This window comes from Sturnus vulgaris, chromosome 3 (assembly GCF_052056855.1).
Source record: "Sturnus vulgaris isolate bStuVul1 chromosome 3, bStuVul1.hap1, whole genome shotgun sequence".
In the NCBI taxonomy this organism is placed as follows: domain Eukaryota; kingdom Metazoa; phylum Chordata; class Aves; order Passeriformes; family Sturnidae; genus Sturnus; species Sturnus vulgaris.
This window is the reverse complement of record NC_142245.1, coordinates 28,377,620-28,400,223: the sequence shown is the minus strand read 5'-3', so window position 1 is coordinate 28,400,223 and position 22,604 is coordinate 28,377,620. Positions and strand designations below refer to the sequence as shown.

The 22,604-nt window shown below is 41.0% G+C and overlaps 1 protein-coding gene across 1 annotated transcript in view; it reads right to left on the bottom strand.

Moving 5' to 3' along the window:
- The window catches only part of TTC7A (tetratricopeptide repeat domain 7A), a 210,488-nt gene extending 209,801 nt beyond the window's left edge, over positions 1 to 687 (bottom strand). The window contains exon 1 of the mRNA XM_088162812.1: positions 599 to 687. The gene's annotated coding sequence lies outside the window, so the exon portion shown is untranslated. The remainder of the gene's footprint in view (positions 1 to 598) is intronic.
- Positions 688 to 22,604: the final 21,917 nt, after the last annotated feature.

Sequence of the window (22,604 nt, the reverse complement as noted above, 5' to 3'; positions counted from 1 at the left end):
ATCTAAAATTCACCTTGGAATGTGTTTGATAAGTAGTGAGCAGATCTTGTTTGGGTAGGAGTATGAAATTAATTCCATCTAAATGTCAGAGGTGCTCATTCTATGGGATACTGATATGCCAGACAGAAACACAGAATGAACAGGTTTTGGCTGAACCATTATTAAATTTTTTAGCTCTGTGATGGCAGCAGGCCAACTAAGAGACCATGCAGATAATTGCAGCAATATGCAAGGATAGCAGAAACTAAAATCACTATAATTCATTCAAAAGTGCCTAATCTTCTGCCTAAGGAAATTAATGTCATATAAAAAGATTACCTGAGATAGGACACTGCTGGGAGAGTTCAGATCTTTTTTGATCTGCTGCTCTGTTCCAGGCAGGCTTTTTTTTCTCGACTCATGCATGCTGAGGAGTTCTTGAACATTTTGTGACCCTAAAGTTTGTCCTTTATTTGGTTTTGCAGATGCAATCACTTTACAGGGTCCCTAGGGTTCCCCAGGGGTATGCACAGGCCCCATAGAGACTGTGAGATTCAGCCTTGCAGCCTCACTGGTTTGGGTTAGCACCTTGCCAAAAGACCCAGAAGGAAGCAGTCACCTCCTGCTTCTGTACACCAGCATCTACATTCATTTCCAACGTGCCAGCTCGCAGCCCTCAAAGCAACGTTCTTCAAAGCTGCCTCTCTGCTGCTTCTCCTGCAAAGCATTGTCTATGGGAAAGGAACAGACAGATGTCAAGGTCAGCCTATGATTGACAGTCAACAGCTTTTACTTCTCCTCCCTTGCCCACTCTTGCTCTGTTACTTGTTCAGCCTTTCCACAGCCATTAGTTTCCTTGACTGCTACCCAAGCCATATATTTCCATTGTGAAAATTTGTTGGTTATTTGCAAATCTTCAATGCAGACAGACACTGCAAAGACATGAATACAGGTCAGCAGCCAAGTTAGTGACATGGGACTTTTTGGAAAAGGAGCTCACATGACATATGTGAAAAATTCAAGTTCTTGCAGAAATTTCGGCAATGATTAATAAATGCCATCTCAGCAAAGCCACTTTCTGCTGTGAGTGTTTCAATGGCATGGAAGCTTCAGAGAGGATTTTTGGTTTTCCTTTATATTTTGGTATTTGTCACACCAATCTGACATAAAATATTGTACTTAATTTCTTAGAAACTTCATGAGGCAGGCAGGAAGAAAACACAAACATCTGAACTACTTGTGAGATCTGCCTGGGAGATTAAATGAAGAAAAATCAAGAACTAAACCTAGCCATGGAAAAGAAAACAGACTATAACTGTTGTCAGGTGCAGCAGAGCCTCTTGGGAGTTGCAAGAATTTGGTCTTTCCAAAAGGAGGCATGCAAGCAATTAGAAAAATAGCCATAAAATTATTTATTTTCAAGGAAATGGATGAATCCTCAATTTTACAGGTTGCAGAGACCTGAGGAGAAGACCTCTGTATGTTTTCATAGCTTGTGTTGCTAGTTACTCATCAGAAAAATTAGACGGTTTTGACACTGTGAGTACACCATCTTGCATCCCTTACAAATAAATATCTTCTCCTTTATTCTTTCATTCTCTGGATAAAGTTTGATAACTATTCAGGAAGAGCATGAAAATGGCAGTGAAGTTTGTGTAGTAGCAGCTGAAAATTTTCTGGTTGTTCAGAAGACCCAAAATCTACTTAGAAAGCGCTGAGATGCTGGAAAGGGAAACAAGAGGTGTCAGAGGGCAAGAGGGGAGCCTGGTGCCCTCAGAGATGTGCCATCCCAAAAGCTCCCTGACAAAGCTCTGTAACTACTTAGCAGCCAGAAAATGCTACATCTGACTGGGAAGCTGAAGCAGAAGACAGCCTGGGAGGAGGGAGATCTTGGCACTGTATGGAAGTGGACACTGGATGAACAATTCACCAGAAACCTCACCGTATTTCTCCCTCATGAATGCACAGACCAGCTCTACAGGAAATGCTGTAAGATGAAGCAACTTCTAACTTTTAATTACTTTTACATCAAAATCCCAGGTAACATTGCAGCACTACAAAGCCTCTTTGAGAGCCCTCTCTGAAGCAGAAATTTTCACCTCACAAGAAAGCCAAGAGCAGGAGTTTCTGAAAAAAGCCAGCCAAAAGCAGTTTCCTTCTAAATAACACCAATATCAGAAAGTCTCCTGGACCTCAAAGAGAAACCAGTGGGCCAAGGACCTGGTCACTGAGCTGTACTGGTCCAATGGATGCTGCTCAGGATATGAATCATAGAAGCAGGATGATCACATCTTGTTCTGAGTGTGCTGTTTATTTTTCCTCCTCCTTCAGTCCTGGACATCTCTGCTGTGCCTGCCCCCAATGCTGCCAACTGCAGAGGTTATAAGGTGGATGACTGTCAACAGAAACTAAACTATAATCACAGCAGCTCCTGAAGCAGCCATCAACTGGCAGCCAAGATCAGAGAGAAGCCAGAAATCTATAGGTCAAAAACTTTTCCTAAAACTGACTGTTTTTTTTCTGTCAATAGAGTACAAAGCATGGAAAAGTACTATTCTGATTCAGTTATCTCTCCATAACCACCTGTCTTACATAGAGTTAAATCATTGCCAGAATCAGCAGATGAGGAAAAGCAGGCTCCCTACCTGGCACACACCAGCCTTGAGGCTGTTTTGGTATGTAAAATAAGTTAATAGAAAAGACCAGCTCTGCCTCCATATCAATCTTTAAGACTGTGTGATAGACTCTGAAGCAACAAACATACTCATTTCACACTGAGGAACTTTGTCCCTGATTTTCTGGTCAGGGACAAGAGGGCAGTGCCAAGCACAGTGTTTAAACTGCATGACACAAAGGTAGAACTGTGCCTCCCCCAGTGCTGCTCACCTCATGCCCTGCAATGAAAGACTAAGCAAGGAAGCCCTGGCTAATTTAAGCTCTGTAGGAACTTTACCACTGTCTTCCATGGGAAGAGTCTCATTGCAGAGTTACACTGACACCTACCCAGTCACTGCATTTTCATAGGATGCCAGCCAACCTAACATGGGTGATATTTTTCCAATGAGTGCCCTTATTAAGAGTGACACCATGGCTTGTCCAGACAACACACAGCTGTGCAAAGGTCACCTTGAAAGGAATCCTACTGAAGATACCAGTCCTCTCTTAGCTAGATGATGCAATTAAAAGTGTATTACTTTTAACTAACTCCCAAAGTCATGCCCTCATTGCTGCAGGATGTTGGGAAGGCAGATATTTAAAGGACTCCTTCATTTGTCGAGCTCATCACAAGAAATGTTATTAATACTTAAAAATATTTCCTTTGTGAAATTAGCCATTTAGAGCAGAAAGGTAGTGGAACTTAAATAAGCAAGCATGCTCCATCAAAAGCAAACCTTAGGTTAACTGGCACACACAGCAGAGTGCCCAGTAAGATCAGAGCTTCTGCAAGAAAATAATTGTGCAAGATAGCCCCTCTGAAACACATTAATATTCAGTCTTCCTGCCATGAGTGTAATTTTCCCTGACCTCAGCAGCCTTGAGCCCAGAGGATGCACACCTTCCAAAGCCCTTTTGTTTCCCTTGCTCCTTTGAACAAGATCAGCTGGTTGTTCAGGGACTTCCTGTGACAGCTGTGGCTTCCCATGGGACCTGGGTAGCCAGGAGTCAGGGAAGTGGCATAACAAAATACTACATTTGTATCAAGCCAGAATCACCTTGCCCCCACCTGAGACTTCACAGGCATTTTATAAAGGGTGTCTTGTCTTTTTGTCACTCTTGCTGTTTCATATGCTAGAGCTACCTTCTGGAGGTATGGCAGATACACCAGTCCTCTGGGAACGCTGCTTTTAACAGGGTGAGACCATAACACAAGCTGGAAGAATAGTGAGATGAAGAGAAAAGTTGTTTTTCCTACACACTCAGAGAATGCTCTTGAGCACAAGTAGGGGTTGAGCATCAGTTTCTAAAATCTGTTTCTAAAATCATAGGGCTGCCTATGTCAGGAACAGCACCTTCACCCAGATTTCTCAGGGTAGTTATGGTTTGTAACATTGTGAGCAGAGCAGCAAAAGTTCCCTAGCCCTGTCAGTATCCCCACAGAAACGCCCCAGTGACTTTTGTCAGTCATCTTCCATTCACTGGAAGCATTGGCCCAGGATGGAGTGAGACACTTCCATTCCCCAGACACTGAGCATCGGTCCAGCTGCTCCTAAATTCAGGGTTATGACCCCATTTGGGCTTCAGGAATTATGAGAGTATTTACAACTAAAAGTCAGTTGCATCCAATATCTACGCTAGTGCTACAGACCCCAGAGTCATTCATACCCACTTCTGCTTCCCATCCCGATGTTCCCTCGTCTTAGTCTTCTCACTGGCTTTAAGCAGGGAAGAAGAAACAAGCATAGTAATATTGCATTTCTAGTATCTAGATCTCAAAATTTCAGTTACTATGAAAAAATTCCCCAGTTAGTCTAAATTCACATCAGTATTACCTTTATTTGAGCAAGTGCTTTACCTAAGAAAAAAGAGTGAATATGAGAAAATTTGGCTCTCTTGGTACTGTTAACATTATTGAAAAACTTGGCTGGTGAAAAAATAGTACCTCTGTCAGTGGCTTCATAGATAAAGTAACCTCTCTCAAATTACAAGAAGCATGCATGTTATTAGCTAAAACAAATACAATTTCCCTCTCAAGGAGCTATAGAACTCCTCTCTGAAGCAACTTGTCTGGGGCCATATGACAACAATCTTCTCATGGACTAGCAATATGCTCCAGTGGGAAGCAGGTAAAACAAACATTAGACAAAGGATCAACATCTCCCTGCAGGAACCTACAGATTCAATCAGAAATTCTTTATGTACCAGGCCTGTGAGTAAAACACTTTTTCTTTAAAAACATGTTCAGATAACAGGTTCATGCTAAATAATCCCAAATCCTGTAGAGCTGCCCTTCACACTCTGCCCTAGCAAAATCTTATTATTCAATCTATACAATGTATATTGGTGGTATAGAGAAATGAGGAAAGGGGGAAGAAAAAAACACAGAAAAAAAGAACGGAGAAGGATATTTATGCCAGCTGGATCTGTTATTCCCTAGGATTAAAGAGGTTACAGCACTGCAGGAACAGCATTGACAAGAAGTCCCCAAATTCCTCTATCTTTTGCTGTGCACTTCAGAAGTTGTTATTGACTTCAACAAACACAACTCAAAAATGTTTAAATAAAATCATCCTTAAAAATATTCACCCACTTTCATATGTCAGCAAAATAGCTATGTGCTTTAACTATGCTAGTTAGCTCTTTTTGCAAAGGATTTACCTGAAAGAGAGGCAAGTTTGATTTGCACCTGTTTCATGGATACCTGAAACCACTAGGATGCTTCCCTGTGACTCTGCTAAAAGGGATTATACTGTGCTCCTTGGAGGGGAAGCAATAAGGAAGCCTTGGCACAGCACAGGACTTTGTGTTTATGAAGGGATTTGTCCATGAAATTCAGACAGACATATGGCGATCATGCTGATACTACAGCTAAGAGTCATCATTCCTCACTTTCTCCTCTAATTTGAAATAATTCACAGCAATTTATACATCCTAGATAGTTTCCACCGTGCTTATAATTTTAAATAATTTTGAGTATGCAAATAACTAACTTAGAGCCAGAAAAAGGGCAGAATGCTACAGTGAAAGATATGCTCATGCTACTCAAACAGGCAAGGACCATCCTCACCATAAGCAATGGTGAGTGACACAAATTTAATGCCTCATCTGCTAAAAACATAGATTTAAAGTAAGTTTAGGAAGAGTGCTTGGAGCTCAACATGTGCCCCGGCACAAGGTTCAGGCACAATTCTAATGTCCTTTTTGGTTTTAAAACTCACTCATAACAGGGCAAGACAGAAGGAGAGCTGCAGCCTCTTGGAGATGATGTAGAACAAGCCATGCTGGAAATTACTCTGGAAAGAGACTGCTGCATTCAGAGCCAAGGCAGGCAAGAGTCTGATGGTACTTGCTAGTCCAAAAAAGAAAATACAGAAGATATAAATCAAAGATCAGTGACAGCTTTGGAAATCAGCTAGTACATTACATCCTGCCAGCCCAAAAACCTGCATCTCTTCAAACTCAGAGGAACTGTCAAAGTCATTACTGAATAACAGGGGGAACAAAATATTGACTTGAAGTCCTTTGTGCTCATAAATCACAGGTTTCATTTTTCAAGCTGCAAGTTTCCTCACCTATGCAAATGCAGTACCTCAGGAAGTCTTTCTCCACAGTTTGTTCCTATCCATGTCAAAACAAATTATCCCTGTTATATAAGCTTTCTTTGGCAAAGCCCAACTATTTTTCTTTACTATTGTGTCCACTCTCCAAAAAATAATCACCAAAACAATTATCTTCCCATTCATTTTGATTCATTCTGATCTTCATACTCATTTCTGGCACAAACACAATGAACAGATGATAGCAAAGTACTTAAAATCCAGGGTCACATAAACACTGGTGCAAAACTTGGGCCCAAAGGCTAAAGTATTGCTCCAGCAAAAACCTCCTGGGATTTTATTACTGGTTTGAAGCACAGTCTGCAGAATGAAGGTGACAACATTGGTAGTGGAGACTTGGACAAAATTTATCTCTGAGGAACCACAGATGAAATCTAACCAATGCAAACAGGTCTTCTTGTACTTATGGTAAATTTAATCTGTGATGCTGATTTCATTTCCCTTGGAGGTTCAGATAACCATCTGGTATAAATCAAACTGATGCCTTTGACTTCACCAGGATTATAATGTTCCAAGCCAGTTACAGATCTCACCCAGTGACTAAGGAATATCTGCTCATTTTCACTGAAAGCTGGCAAATACTGATAGTTTTAAGTTTCCTACAAAAGACAAAGGTGAGCTAAACAAAAAAATATTTTTTCTAAACAATGCAAAAAGGAAAATCGGACATTATTTCAGGTCAGACTGAAACATGCAATTGAAATTTAATGAGTTGGCCTAGACTTACAAATGAAAAATAAAAGTTAAAAATTTTTATTCAAAAAACACTCCAGCAAATGGATGCAGGGTAGGGGGCACAAATCTCTATGCTTCACAGTAGAAAGCCAAAATAGAAAGGCAGTCTGTCAAAACCACTAGAATTATTTTAAGGAACACCAAAGAAAACCTTTTTGTTTTAATGAATAACAGGGCGAATTCTACTCAATATGATGCATAATTCTTCAAAATCTCACTTTTTTTCAGACTCCATATGACTTGGTCAGAGAGGCAGAAATCTGTCCTTTCAAGCAGTAGCTAGTTTGTCTTTCTGTGACAACAGCAGCAGCAGCAACACAGGAACCTCACAATCTCATTTATCTCTTCTGTTCTCCTGTCAGAGTCTGTCCTCTGCCTTTCTAATGTGAATAGTCTGGTACAACCAAACATTAGCAAATCTAGGAACTTGGAGAGACCTGGTTTCCTACTGCTGAGCTTGACACAAGGGAGAGAGCAGTTCATGTGTAATTGCACAGGAGCATTTGTGCTTAGCCATTGCATTCACCTCTTACACCACCACCTGTTTCACCAGGCATTTGCACACAGGGCTCAGGATGTAACAGTCTCGGCACACTGGTGTACAGCTGGCACTGGGAGCGTGGTTCAGTCTCCAGACCTGGATGAGCAGGTCCAAAACACAGGCGGTCCAGCACCAAAACACAGCCCCTTCTAGTTCAGTAGCATCAGGAACACACCATTATATCTGCCTAAAGGCTATCCCAAACCACTTATTAGCTGAGAGGGACCTGAATGCCTGGCTCTTTTTGATGCCTGATGTCCAGAAAAAGGTGCTGCTCCTGAGCAAGTCAGCCTTTGAAAAATCCGTGTGTTGAAATTGCAGCCATTCATTCAGCCTCTGTGCTGTGCTCTCAGTTTCTGCTGCCTCCTCTCCCCTATGCCACAGCCAACATAATTAATTTTCCCTCTCTGCCTCCCCATGCACCGCCTCAGGACATAGCCAGTTGCTTTGAAAACAGCTCCTGTCTGTTCCCCAGTCCTCCCCTTCCCTGCTCCTTCCCTCTATCAACTAATATCTGAAGGATAGGATGTCCCTATACATCATGTTTGTCAGTATATACAGTTTGTCAACAGAAAAAAGGCAAAAACTGCAGTTGTTTAAAATGTGGCAAAATTTGGATAAGACAATCTCTCACCTTGCAGAGACTGCTATGCATTCTCTTGAAGTATTGTGAGCTCTTGCCTCCAGGGAAAACGTATCCAGTGCCCAAATGACTTGGCATTGCTTGACAAAAGTTTCACTCCTACCAAAATAACATTTATTCCAGCACATGTACATAGCCTGATGGCAATCAGGATGAGGATGCTCATACCAGGAACTCTGCAGTCCCTGGATGTGTGTGGCCCTTGAAACCAACTGAATTCAGCAGACAAAAAAAAACCCCAACTGCAGAAATAGCAGCTTGGCACTGCCTATTTCTTTTTAAAAGCAAAGTTTATTACCTCCTCACAGCTGGTGCCTGGGTGGCATCAGCCATCTGGAATTTGAGTTTCTCTCTAGGAACTTTGTTTTACCAGTTACATTTTCATTTGTTCTTCAGAGTTAGAAAGCAAGTGAAAATTAAGAGCAAGTATGCTCCAGGCTCCTCTTAACTGTACTTTCCAGTTGACTGCTGGACTCCAGTCTCTTATTTTGTTGCCAGGCATTTATCTTCATAACGGATGGATTTGGTGTTACCTTTCCAGAGCTGTTTTCTGGCAAGGAATTTTGAGGTGATTTGTGCAGAGTCCCAGCAGGACCGATTCTGAGAAGTGCTCATTATGGGTGTGGTCAGCTGTCCTGGAAGAACAGGACTATCATATTTAATATGTCAGGCAGGAAAGGACAACAGCACCAGCCATTTGGCCCTAGGAGACTGTGATTTTCAGTAGAAAACAAGTAAAATTTGGTACCAACTTTGAGACATGCAAGTAACATCTATTAATTCATTAAATATATTTCACAGTAAAATAAATAGGGACCACCTGATTCAAGTCTAAAAGGTTTGTCAGCTGGACAGTTAGGAGAGACCCTAAATGTCCCCTTCTTTTTTAGCTTCTTGGGCTGAGTTTTGGGGTTTTTTTAACTGACAAACTTTATACAATGGCTCAGCTGTGGCCCAATCCATTCTTTAACATTATCCTCCAACATAAAGAGGTATTTCAAATGCTAAACATAGGAAAGGAAAGGAAATCTGAGAGAGCTCTAGAACAAAAAAAAACAAAACCAAGGGGGTTGTCACCTAATAAACCTTTCAGATAGATAAACAACCTCAAAAGCAATATAAATTCAATATCTGCCTTGGCCTTGTGAGATATGCCTGGATTGGGAGTATTAGTTTTACTACCCAGCTCTCAGGCACAGGTGGCTATTCCAGCAGTATGCAAAGGTTACCCAACAAACATCTGTTCACCTGGGGAATAACACCCCCAACATGCCTGATCTCTGTGTGCATCACACTCTGAACAGCTGCAGAGTCAGTCCTTTCCTAGAAGGCTGAAGCAATGAAATTCCCTGTCTAGTTCTTCTACCTTCAAATCTCATGCCTATAGTGTTTCTGGTCTTTTTTTGCCATAGTCTTACACTTCACTTTTTCTGTGAAGACTGCCTTTTAAGTGTTCTTGCCACCCATTTATGCAAAGGAAGACAAATTTAATTTTCTTGCAGTTACATAATCTCATCTGTATTCATAGCTATATGAATATTGATACAAGTTTTTCCCTATCCCTTTCCTTTTCCCAATACAAAGGAAGGAAGACTCCCAAGGAAAATCTGAAAAGTTGTTGTAGTGACTCACATTTATTATGCCCCAGCCAGACTTTTCTTATATAAGGCTGAGTCACTCATTAGCTGAATCTTTTGCAAAGAAAGAAAAAAATTAGGGCCTTTTTTCAATACTCAAGTCTCGGTTTTTTATGTTACAACAACATGGATTATGACTTCACCAGAATTTTTATTTAATTTCCTGTGACTTTTCTGGTTTTCTTTTTAGTATTTTCTTTCATACAGCAGCATCCTTATGCCACTTGAACTGACTTGAGTCTTGGATTCCCATGCAATACATTTCCAGGTTCTCTCGGAACCTCTTCTTCCATTTCACATGCTCTGGCTGTTTCATATTTATTTTTCAAAGCCCCAACAACACCAAGATCGAGATGTATTTGTCTCCCTGTGCCTACAAATGCAGCTGTTGAGATGCCATTCCTAGTTTATGCCTTGGAATCACATTGCCTTATATACAGCCCTCACCCCATTGGCTGCCTGCCTGCTTTGGGGAAACAGGGCACACCTGTGTGTCTGCTAATTTGTAAACCTGAACAAGTCTCCTGGTGACTGTGATTCCTGTAAAACTTCTCCCCAGATCTATCCTGCTGGTCTCTGTGAGTCCAACACATCTGAAACAAAATGCTAGGGCAACACTCTTTCTGACTAAACATTAATGTAGTCGATTACTTTAAGTGAAATTAGAGGAAATTGGCATCTTCACACTAATATCTTATTTTTTTTTTTGTCTTTCAGGTTCAAAGTACCCATATTTTCACATTAGAAAAGAAAATTGTGGTCCATCTCTAGTTTCCTAGGCTTCATTGGCAAATCTTGATTATGATATTGGTGGGTACTGTCTAGATGGCAAAAAACTAAAACAAATTTCCCAGATTTTCCCCAGAACAAGTTTTAGGAACCCATGTGGCTTCAGCTACCCTTGAAAAGATGATGTAGAAAAACAACCTTTTACAGTTACATAGTAAAAACCAATGCAGTGCTTTTGTCCAGTAGGAAAACAAAGTGAACGAAAATGTGCTGGTCAGTGACTGGCAATTAAATCATACATGATGAAGTATGGCTTGTATCTTGCAGGGATTTGATGCCCATGTTTATACATCTACTGCCCAGAAGACAGGAGTATAACTGCAAGCTTTTATGTGTAGCAGCTGCTAATGGGCTTCAGATTCATTTGTAGAGGAAGGTCTCTGAGGTTAGGCAGAGAGTTCAAGCCCCACATTTAGTTTGAACCTTGCCCAGTGGATGCCTCCTACACCTCTGAGATTTCCAACTATCACATCATATCCATCTTTCTCCAAATGAAAGCTGTCCCAAAGTGGCTAATCATTGTCATGTCTTTTCTCCAAGAGCCAGTCCGGGGTTACACACATCTAACTCATTTAGACAACTGTGTCAAATATCTCTGCTGATAGATTGACACCAAGTATTTGGCTTCAAACATGAAGATGCTTCAGGCAGAAACACAGTGAGGCCACAATTTCATAGAGACCTTAAACCACCCCAGCCCAGCCCAGCCCAGCAGACGCCTCTCATTCCTACCCCTCACCTGCCCCTTTGCTGTTATTTCACCAAGTATTCATGCAGCTTCACAGTCTACAGGGTTAAAGAAGTGATCCAGTGAAAGATAAACTCAGAACAACAAAAACTAAAGGTAAGTCTCTAACGTGGATGGGTGGTCTAGCCCCCACCAAGATACGACCTCATAGCATGTCCAAGGCCATCAGGGAGGAGGAGGTGGAAGGATAGGACTCTTCAGGTAGGCACAGAAAGTGGGTAGGATTGTTCTTTGTGGTGACAGTTAATGCCAGGACAAATTGTTGGAGATCTGTGGCCACAGTTAAGGAAGGTGGGCAAACCCCCCAGCAAGGGATGAGTCAGGAAAGCACCAGCCAGGCGGCACAACAAGATGAATTCTCAAAGGTCCAAGCATGTGTGCTGGTTTTTTCCATTTAAGACTCACACAAGTAACTGCGACTGATTTTCCTACTGTGCATGCTGTAAATAACTACTTCTGCTTAAATTTTACTTTAGTCTAACTGAAATAACAGTGATTTTCACCACAGATAGCAGACATTTCTTGTCCAAAAAGGATAGTGAAGTGTAGTGGACCTGAAAACTCTATATGTGAAAGCTCACCTTCAGAAGTGCCCAAGCCCCACAGGGTGTTTTCCAGGGTATCCAAAGGGTACAGGAGGGTGTCTCAACTGATTTGCAGGAGATAGCCTGAGAGACAGCATTGTGGGTCAGAAGAAGAAATGTGTGTGGTGCCTGTCAGGATCCTGAGCATCCCAGAGACTCTGACTTGCCACCAATGTCTCACATAGAGGCAAACTGCAGCAGGAGGGATTTCAGCCTCTTAGCATCAACGTATCAAGTTGCGCTGAAAGCAGAAAGAATATACAAATGTTGATTTTGAAAATGAAATTTGATCTGCCTGTGATCGGTTTTGCACTTCCTTTTCTGTTGACACAGAAGAGGGTCAATATTTGCTATTCTCAGCTCCTATGTGCTTGCTACAAATACATATTTGCATGAAGCTCAGCACTACCAAGGCTTTTTGAAGGTAAGCTCAAAGAGCAAAAATTAACTCAGCAGTGTTAAAATTAGTGGGAAACCTCTTCTCAAACTACTAATTCTTGTGGACAATGTTTCAAGGTATTTGCCTCACTTAAGTACTCTGTAAATATGACTTCCAAGAAAAAAATTGCTGTATTTCAGCTCTAGACTAGCCTGAGCCACACCATAGCTCAGCTGTTGAAACCAACTTCTGAAAAGATCACTGTGAATACAATTTTGTCAAGCGGAGTTGGTACTGCAAGCCAGGATCAGCTGAAGAAATGTGGATTACATCTGCCTCATTGAATCCTGTTATTATCATTATTACTTCACAGCTCATATTTTCTTCCCAGTGCGAGGCTCTCCAAGCACAGGAATTCACTGAGCTCCTGGTAACTTGCCACACACACTAACAAAGCTGGCATTTATCATGGCTTGTCAGAGCAGCATTGCAGCCGCTGTGCTCCTGATCTCTGCTCCTGCATGAAAAGCCCTGGGCCCTGCAGGCAGACATGGTGAATTCACACTCTAAGTATTTCAGTGCCAGACTGCTCATTTCCCACTTGCCCAGAACCCACCACCTGCACTCTGTCTCATTTCTCTTGCTCCCAGCTTTGGTAAGATGTACCTGCTTAAAACAACTCTCCCCACCTCAAAGGCTGATGGTCAGCTCTCCTCTCCTTCTTCCCATTTTCTACCAGCACAGCTCTGTTTCCCTGGTTGGGCTTTTCCACCCAGTTCCATACCTTGCAGTGTCAAATATCAATGCTGTGATGGTCAGAGCTGACACCAAAGGTTACTATAACACTGTAAAAAATTTTTTGACAAGCACCAAAAAAATCATGTCCTGCAGTAGGCATTCCCCATGGCTACCAGCTTTGGTGCAGGTTTGTATAAAAAGGAAATCATGGAGTCCCTGTCAGCTCTGCCTTCTGGCTCAGCTGGCAAACCCTGTGTGATGTTAGTGCGTAAATGAACTGTCCAGCTTCTCGACAGCTTCACCAGCAGCTTCGCCAGCAGCTTCTTCAGTTCATTTTTCCTTTTATGAAACATATGTTTTTTAAAACTCATAATATCATAGGCTCTTGGTGTTAGCACCACATTTATCTCCACAGAGGTGACATTTGGTTTGGCTGTCTCTGCCCATCATAGACTTTGCTAATTTAATTCTTTTATTTTCTCCTGGCAGGATTAGTGAGCTCATGGCTCACCTTTTTATTTTTAGTGCTTTTGTATTACCATACTTTGGGTGGAACTGCACAGCTCCCAAAAATGTTAGAGAGACTTAACCAAGTCATGAGAGACACAACAAGCTCAAAATCAACTTCCTCTTTCTTTTCCTCCTTTAGAGCTCCTTCAGTGAGCCCTGAAGACAACACGATGACTCCCACTAACTTGCAAACACGTTGAGCTTCCTTTTTCAGGCATCCAATATTGGGAAACAAACACTCAAAACTACCATGTCCTGTTGCCCACACTTTATTCTTCTGTTCAGGTGAAGAGTGAAGTGTGGGGCAAGGCAATAATTATTAGTATAACCAATTCTACACAAAGACTAAGATCTACGAACTATCATAAAAGTAAAACCTGACTCCAGAGAGTATCTATTCCCAACTTTTCATTTGTGTATGTTAAAAGAGGAACAAAAATAAACCCAAATAGATGAGGGAAAGAAAGGAATCTTTTCTTTTACCTTCATTTTATCCCTCACTGCAGCATAACTGTTGAAGGTATTTAAAGACATTCTCACCCTTTTGAAACTTTTTCTTTCCCACAGCTGCACATGGGCTGTGGTATTAGTGTGAAAGCGGGGAGAGCAGTCCACAGAATTAATGAACAGATATCTTCTTTCTTTCTCTTGGCAACTCTGGGGACTACTTTCACTTTTTCTGTTTATTTTTTAGTTTTACCTCAAAAGTTTTGGATACACAAAATACACAGGACAGCTCTTGCCACCTTTATCTATCCCTGTACTGGGCAACATTTTTACTACCCTCTGTATCTTTACCAGTGTTTAAGTTTTAATGGATGCTTTTCATCTGACTTTTTCTTTCAGACAGGGCATGCTAAAGCTCACACATCCTTATGGTCAGGATTAGAAGGTCCCACCACCCACTCCGTAAGCCAGAGGAAGAATATACCCCGGTGCAGAGTGCCAACTCTGCGTTATCCTCTGGGCTATGCAAACTTCACAAAACTTCTCAGTGGGAGATTATGGGTGTCCAAAAGCACACCAAAAAGGCAACCAATGGGATTCACAAATATTCTCAACAGGCCTATTTCTAAAATCAGATTCCTTCAGAGAACTGCACTGTTGTCACCTGCACTACTTGGCTTTTTAAAAAGCTTTGAACTCTGAAGCATAAGCTCTTTATATAACCTGCTGTGATTTTTCCCTTTTCTGCCAGCCCTAAGACTAGGTCTCAGGCTGCTGAAAGGAGTGACATTTCCAGACCCTTTCCTTGTCACACAACTTATCCTGTGCTTTCAATGACATATCATTTGTTAGGTCTAAACCACCCTCCTTACACCCTTACAGCTTCCCCAAACCATGCATGGTAAGCACCTTATCCCTGGGCTGGCTGTATATGGGACAATTATTACATGAATAACCTTGATGCGTGGTGTGGTTTGTGTTAGCATGGGCAGGGCAAAGACAAACCTTTGCATACAAGTAGCATATTAGCCCAAGAAAGGGCTGAGGTCCTATAGGAATGTTTTACCATGGCTCCAGCAAGCTTGAGAAAGCACTGCCTTCTCCTCAGGTGAGATGAAATATCACCACTGTCATACACTTGTTGCAAAAGCCAGGGGTGTTTCCCGCCAGCTCTGCCTGCTTTAGGGTGCCTGGCAGCACCCTGGAGGCAGCACCAAGCTGGAAACAACAGCATGATCGAGTGCCTTGCACATGCAGCTCCCTATTCCTGCCCCTTGCCAGTGCACTGGCAGCACCTCCATCAGCTCTTGTTTCAGAGGTGCCTCTGCCAAACAGAAAGGTTCGACCCTCTCCATGCCAGGGCAGTCTCCAGGCTCTTATCAATGGCTGCTGCCACTGGTGAGAGAGCCTGCAGCTCTGAGGCCACATGGAAACTCTCATAAATACTGTGAAAAACAGGCTGATTTTATCCTGATAGGCATTAACAGAGCACCCAACATACCTGTGGCACAGAAGAAAAGGAGTGGTTTTGCAGTCTGGCTGGATTTACACACAATGCAACTTGAAGCTGTAGATAGCCCTTGCAGCAGACATCCCACTCCAAGGTAAATCCATCTGGATGCATCCTAACTGGAGCCTAAGGTGTCCAGAACAACAGGGTTTATTCATTTTTGACCAAGAGAGGATCAAAGAAATGTTAATCAAAGTATATCTCCAACCCACTAAGCAAGTTTACCTCAAAATATATCATTTTCCATGCAGAAAAAACACTTGTTCTGAGGACTGAAAATTGCTTTTAGACTTTTAGCCTTCACAGACTGCTGTGTTTTTAGGTTTCTCTTTTCACCATGAACTTAACTTTCTTGTTAGTCTTTGCTCTTTTTTTTTAGTATCTGTTGGAGAAACTGCATGAAGTGAGGTTGCCAGTTAGACACACCCAGTAATCTGTACCCAGGTCACTTGTGATATATAAAAAACACTACAGACATTAATAGGGCCATACATTCTTGAGGGTTTACCCACACTGTGAACACAAGCAACATGGTGGTGGCTTATACAGTCTCAAGCTGAGGAATTTTAAGAGGGACTACATCCATTCTGACATATTTATGAAACTTTTAACTTAGAAGCTTTCAGTTAATTTCAGATACATGTTATATGTGTCAGAAATTAACTACCCACCCCTCCCTTATAACCCGTACTTGAAAAGATGGAGTTGTAACAGACTCCTCTGCTGGAAAGGCAAAAGGCTAAATTGGACCTAGTGGGTGGAATTTAACACAATACTCTCTGCTCTGACAGTCCTTTTGTAACACCAAAGCTGGAAAGCAATATTCTTGGCTCTCTGATGTTCAGTTTTCTCTGTCTGTAAAAAGGGATTAATAGTACTTACCTACCCCACAGGCATGTTGAGACAATTTGCCTACCACGTTTTGAAGTCTGCATCTGAGAGATGCTCTACAAAAGCAGGCTATTATTAAAAGCATAGTCCTTTTGGAAAAGCAGTTAAAAATCATTAGTTGCATATTCAAGTATGTTCCGTAGTCTTTTTTTTCTTTTCATTGATGGTCTTCACTAAATATTTCTTGTGTCCTTTAAGAATGATATGACTGAAAACTAAGTAATATCTGCCTGAGAAATAATTTCTCTAACAATATCAAAAAGCTGGGCAGCTGAAACAGCCATCTCTTGGAACTTTCCTTTCTTATCAGGTATAACCCTAAGAGACAATAGAACAGAGCACCATAAATCACAGAGATCTGCACAGCATTGTCTCCCTTGGTGCTTACTGCACAGAACATGTATTTTGCTGGGTTTAGTCATCGCCTTCATGTGAGCAATGATCCATTTTGTTATGAACAATCTCTATTGGTGGCAAATTAATGTAAGTGGATTCATTAAATATGTTTTCCTTTGAATGTGTGACTGTGTTTCACCCTTCTCAGAATACAAATGCTGCTGTGTATCACTGCTGAGTGAATCAACAGGGTTCTTCTAATTTTACAGGCACAGACAGAAAATAAAGAATAGCACCAGTTTTCGTTGTTTTCTTTTTTTTACCACGAGTTAAAAATATTTCAAAACAAACTTCTTTGTCATACAGGGATTGATTTTTATCTCAGGAAAAGTATGAAGTAGGAGTATTTTCACAGAAGATAAAGAAAGTATTCTGTACAATTCCTAGCAGTAGTGAGAACTTTAGTCCTCTAAGATATAAATATATATATAAAATATAGATGAACGTCTACAGCATCTGCCTCTTCCCTTTATTGCCCCACCATCAGCCTAGGTCCCACTGGCTCCCACCTGATGCTTTTCCAAACCAACAGCTGCTTCTCAGCTGCTACCTCTTCTTTTCACCTCATTTCCCCTGGACACACACATGATCTCAAGTAAAGAGATCTTAACTGGGTGCAAGAGCACTATGGACTTCTCTCCTCCAAAGGATAACTAGAAACTGTAACTAGTCTATTTGCCTCTGCCCCCAAATTAATATTGAAAATATCTTTCAAATGATCTGACAATTAAACCAAAACTAGCCCCTTCCAAACAATTTTAAGTTACTCTGTGCCTGACATGGATTTTACCTTTTTAAGTGAAAGGACAAACCATGATAATGAGCTAATAACTCATGGTCAAGGATAGTTTTGAATTTCCTGGGTGAACTCTTGCTAGCTTCTCTTAGAAATTCAGTACTTACATAAACAAATAAACAAAAACCCCAAACAAATCCAAACAATCTCCTCCCCCAAAATAAACCAAAAAACCCTCAAACAAGCTCCAAACCTGTGTGTTTACCCTAAGAATCAGAAGAGTTCATTGTGTAAGTTTGTACTTAGAAAGTTTTACAGATGCGTTTTACTTACTTCAGAGACAAGAGCATCTCCTCCAGAACTCTTCTGGCCTGACAACTGCATAAATTCTTACAATCAGATTTCTTCTTTTTACTAGACATGTTAGGAATCCACTGGAAAAGATCAGTCCCAGCTTTAGTCAATATATTCATTTGCTATTTTGTAGAATGACATTAATATTTTTAAATTAGTAGATCTCAGATCTTTTTATGAACAAAAGACAAATGTAATCTCCCCATGAACATCAACATGAGACATCAAGCTTTTTAAATGCTGTTATTCCCCCATCCTCTGTTTCTTAACAGTGACTGTGTTGATGCATTTAAAATTACTAGGGAAAATAATTTCTTGGCTGTCACTTTGCCAAGTTTCACTGTGATATATGTTTTTATATGTCCATTACTCCATTATGAAACTCTGAGAGTTGGGACCAAAGACCGAACCTAAACTGGGAGGGCTATTGAGCTGTAGTCACCATCCAGCAAAGCAGTTCACTGTAGCTCATCTGACCCTGATCATTTGGAGTCCAGACAAATGTATTAGCTGCAAGATCAGGAAAATGCCATATGGAAGTTTTTTGGGAGACCAGAGCATCCAGGTGAGCCTGACTGTGCTTTGCAGTTGCCTGCAAGCTGAGGTGAGGATTCTGAAGAGCAGCAATTGCAATTTTGTGATAGTGCTCTATGGCACAAGCACTTTCTTTCATGTTAAATTCAATCTGAGGCAAGATGCCGAAGAGTCAACAAATACGACACTGAGGGTTAAGCCCTACATGTTTTAAGAACATCACTGTCACTTGTTTTTTCAGGAAGGCTCATACACATTAGGAAAAACCAAATTGTTTCACTATGAAAAACATCTAAGCCACTGTTTGTCTAAACCCTGTTATTTTTATCTTTAAACTCCCAAAACAGTTTGTTGTCCTTGAATGTGACTGACATGTTACAGTGAGATGCACAAGCAATTAGGAAAAACTTACTGTTTCTCTCTATATACCATTCATTATTTCAAGCTGTTGAACTTGGACCGACTTGGTGGATTGAACAGATTTTCCAACAGGTAATTGACTTCAAGAGAAGGCCTGGAATAATTCTAGCTGGCTGTTACTCTGGGAATGAGTCTCCTTCCATTAATTAATCACTCTGAGGAGAATTTTTCTTTCTGAATAAACTCATTATTTTTAAACATATGACATTTAGCTGTATAAATAAACTCTAGAACTGTGATTTAAAATGTGTGCTAACTGTAGGCACGACGTGCCATGGATAGCAGAGCCTCCTCTGCATTTTCTGGAGTGACTTTATCTGCTGATTACAAAGAAGTGGGGGCAGGGAAATGAACTGACTTGTGATTTCACCCACTTATAACCAGGATTTCTTTACTTGCATGACTGTTGCATTTAAAGACACACTCAAGGAGACATCATCTGTTCAGCTGGAGAGGACCAAAATGTACTGAAAGACAAAAAGAAAAAGCATACCCAAAAAGGACAAAGCCCAACCAAATACAAAAAAGGATGAAACAAATTAGTTTTTCTAACAGACAGATGCTCCCTTTTGTTCAGCTATATCAGTTCAGTGAAAGTCATTCAGACCTTTTTTCATTTTAAAAGCTGTTTCTCATTTTGAAAGCAGTATGAGGCTTGGACAGAGATACTCTGTTCCAAATCTGGTTTTAAGATCTGAAGATATTACTACCCACGTTGCTAACAAGAGGTTACAATCTCCTAGCTAATTTTATCTCAAGTGGATTGATATTTCTCATCAGCAGGACTGGGTAGAAGTTTGCCACTAATAGAGAAGCTGATTTTTGAAAAACTGTCCCTCTGGTAAAACAAACACTGAGTGTCTGGTAACAGTTTCTGTCTGCAAGTCTAAGAAAAGGACAAAGAAAATTTTTCATACAATCAACTGTAAAAATATACAACTCTGTCCTGTATCTGACTAATGGAATGGGATTAGTTCTAGTCCTCATTGTCCACAGAATGTCGTGGGGGTGAGAAGTTTGCACTGTGTTCCTGAAATGAAATACAATGATGGATGGCAGATCCATTGTTTGCTGGGCCACAATGGTCTGGACACTGAGGTATGAGCCTCTGCTGAAAGGATGTCTGTAGACGCACCTTCTTTAAGCATTCAGTAATAGCCACAGTCACCTACAGGGCATTACCCTGACCCAGCAAGGCCATTTTGTCCTGACAGTGTTGCTTTGCATTAGTTATTCAGAAACAGCAGTAAGTGAATACTGACTTCAGACTCAGGCTGAAGGGCTGTTGCCTTTTATCCCTTTCTCTCTCTGCTGTTTTCTAGCCTTCTTAGAAAGGAACTTAAACAATTCCCCACACCTATCCAGGCTGAACTGGACTCAAGGCAACTCTGGTCCAAAAACCAGTTCCTGACACTTCTACCAAAGAAGAAACACCATTTGTCACAGCACTTTAGTACTTCATTGGAAGTCACAAAAGTCCTTTTCATGCCTGGTACACCAGCCCACAGCAGACAGTAGGTGCATGTGGTTGGCAAAGTATCCAGACCTTTATGGACTGGCAGACAGACAAAGCACTTGACCCACTGGCTGCAAGTGGGCAGAAAACCATTAAAAATAGAAAGTCTCTGCCTCTTTGGGTATTAACGTGATGCTCCAGAGTGTACAATTAGAACAAACATTAACATAATCATGGGTTTTCAGGGCTCCCATTTTAAAGCAACATTTTTCTAGTAACACCTCTTCAACATCTCTCCTCCATTCAGCTACGAGGTATTAAACTGAGCCCAAGCCAGTAACAACAGTGGAGCAGTCCCACCTGGCAGTCCCAGCAGCCTGCTCCATCAGTTCCCACAAGCTTATTGAGCAACACATATAGGAAGAAAGCTGCAGCTGCAGCTCTGGCTACGCTTCACTCAGAAGGTATGCACTCCCCATTCCAAAACAGCCACAGCTTTTATTAAAGCCCTGACTAAAAAACTAGGAAAAAAGAGAATGAACCCCAAATTCATTAAATTCATTTAAACTTTTTCCAGTCGCTGGGGAAGCTCCAGTCTGCATGATGACTACAAAAGCAAAGCATTTAACAGCCTTGCCATGCAATTTGAATGTGTCTGTACAAGACAAAAATTCAAACCTTTCCTACTCAAGCTATCAATCAAAGTGAAGCTAAAATTACAGTTTAACAAGCAGGTATACATGTTTTAGTTAGCAAATGAGGCAAGCAGGGCACATTATTTTTAGTTGCAGTGATGAGGAAAAGAGTGAAAAATAGAAGGAGGAAGGAAGGAAAAATTGTGTATCTCCATTTGGCTCAGGCTTCTGAAATTTTAGTTAACATTGGCAGCATTTGGATATGATATGTCTCAATGGCATTCAAGAAGTCTCTTAGACTGAACTATTGCTGTGCCTGTAATTATATTGTAATTTGGTTTTTTTTAAAAAAGAGCTAGAAAAGAATGATCGAACTTGCCCCAAACTTGCCAATAAATTGTGAACTCTTTTATTAGGTGACCCTCTGAGGCCAGGATGACCATGAACCACTGCTTTTTCAAGGAGATGCTCACCAAAATCCAATGTGCATCAACACGCATTTTCTCCTTGATTCTAAATGCTTCTCAGCTGAAACCACAAAAAACTTTTAAATTGCTTATGACAAAGTCTGGATCAGCAATAAGCTGATTTTCTCTCTCTTAAATTATGGAAACAATTTGCCCAAACTCAGCCATCATTCATCTTCCCTAATACCATACAAAAACATGCCAGTTGCAGGATCACTAATCAGACTCTTAGGCTGGTCCCTTGGACCTGAAGTTAGCCAAGTTTCCATTCTCTGCATTGGATCAGCAAAACAGCTTCCCATAACATTGAATGATGGAGTAAGGTAACTAATTTATCTTGCAGGTACAAATTGCTGAACATATCAACAAAAATACATTCCTACCTACCAAGCAGCTCCAGTTCCAGCAGGGTTGTGGTTGTTGTATTTTTTTTCTAAATGCTCTTTGGTAAAAGTACTCACCCTTCCAACTTTAACTCTGTCCTCCATATATATACACCACCATAAACACAGTCACAGCGGTGTTAGGAATGAAGAAATTCTTCTCAGCACTTCTTGAAATGTAGGAGACCATGACTGTGGATGCCAGAACTCTGTCTTGACCTCATCTTTTGGTATATTTTGCTCCAAAATCAAAATCCTTTCCTCTGGCTAAGGCATACCCATCCAGTATGCCTGGATAAGGCATAGCCAGCACTGAATTCAGGTCACAGAAGCTGGAATTTTTACTAGAATTTAACGTAAACAGCGTTGTCCTGGTAAACTGCTTATCATAAATAATGCAAGGCTGCCTTCTGAAAAATTTGTGGCAGAACCCTTTTTACCAAAGACAACAGGTCCCCGTGAAATGTAAGCTGTTTTTCATAATAAAACAACTTTCTTTTTGCTAATGTTCAGTGGGAAAGACTCAAGGATGCCACTCAATCCATTGTCAGAATAATTAGCCAAACAAAACTTCAAGCAAAGGCTAGGCTGTGTCATGATATCAGAATTTTCTGAATGCTCTTTTCGTTGGTTTGAGGAATGGCGAAGGCAGAGGAAATCCCTTTTCCTTTTCATAATTCTTTCCCCATGAGGAATAGTTTCCCAAAGGAATTATTTAATCATTAATTACAGCAAGTAACTCACTGAAGAGGGAAAAGAAACAAGTCAGTAATGAAGAATTAACTTTTTGGTCCCAGCAGGGAACTGAAAGAAGCAG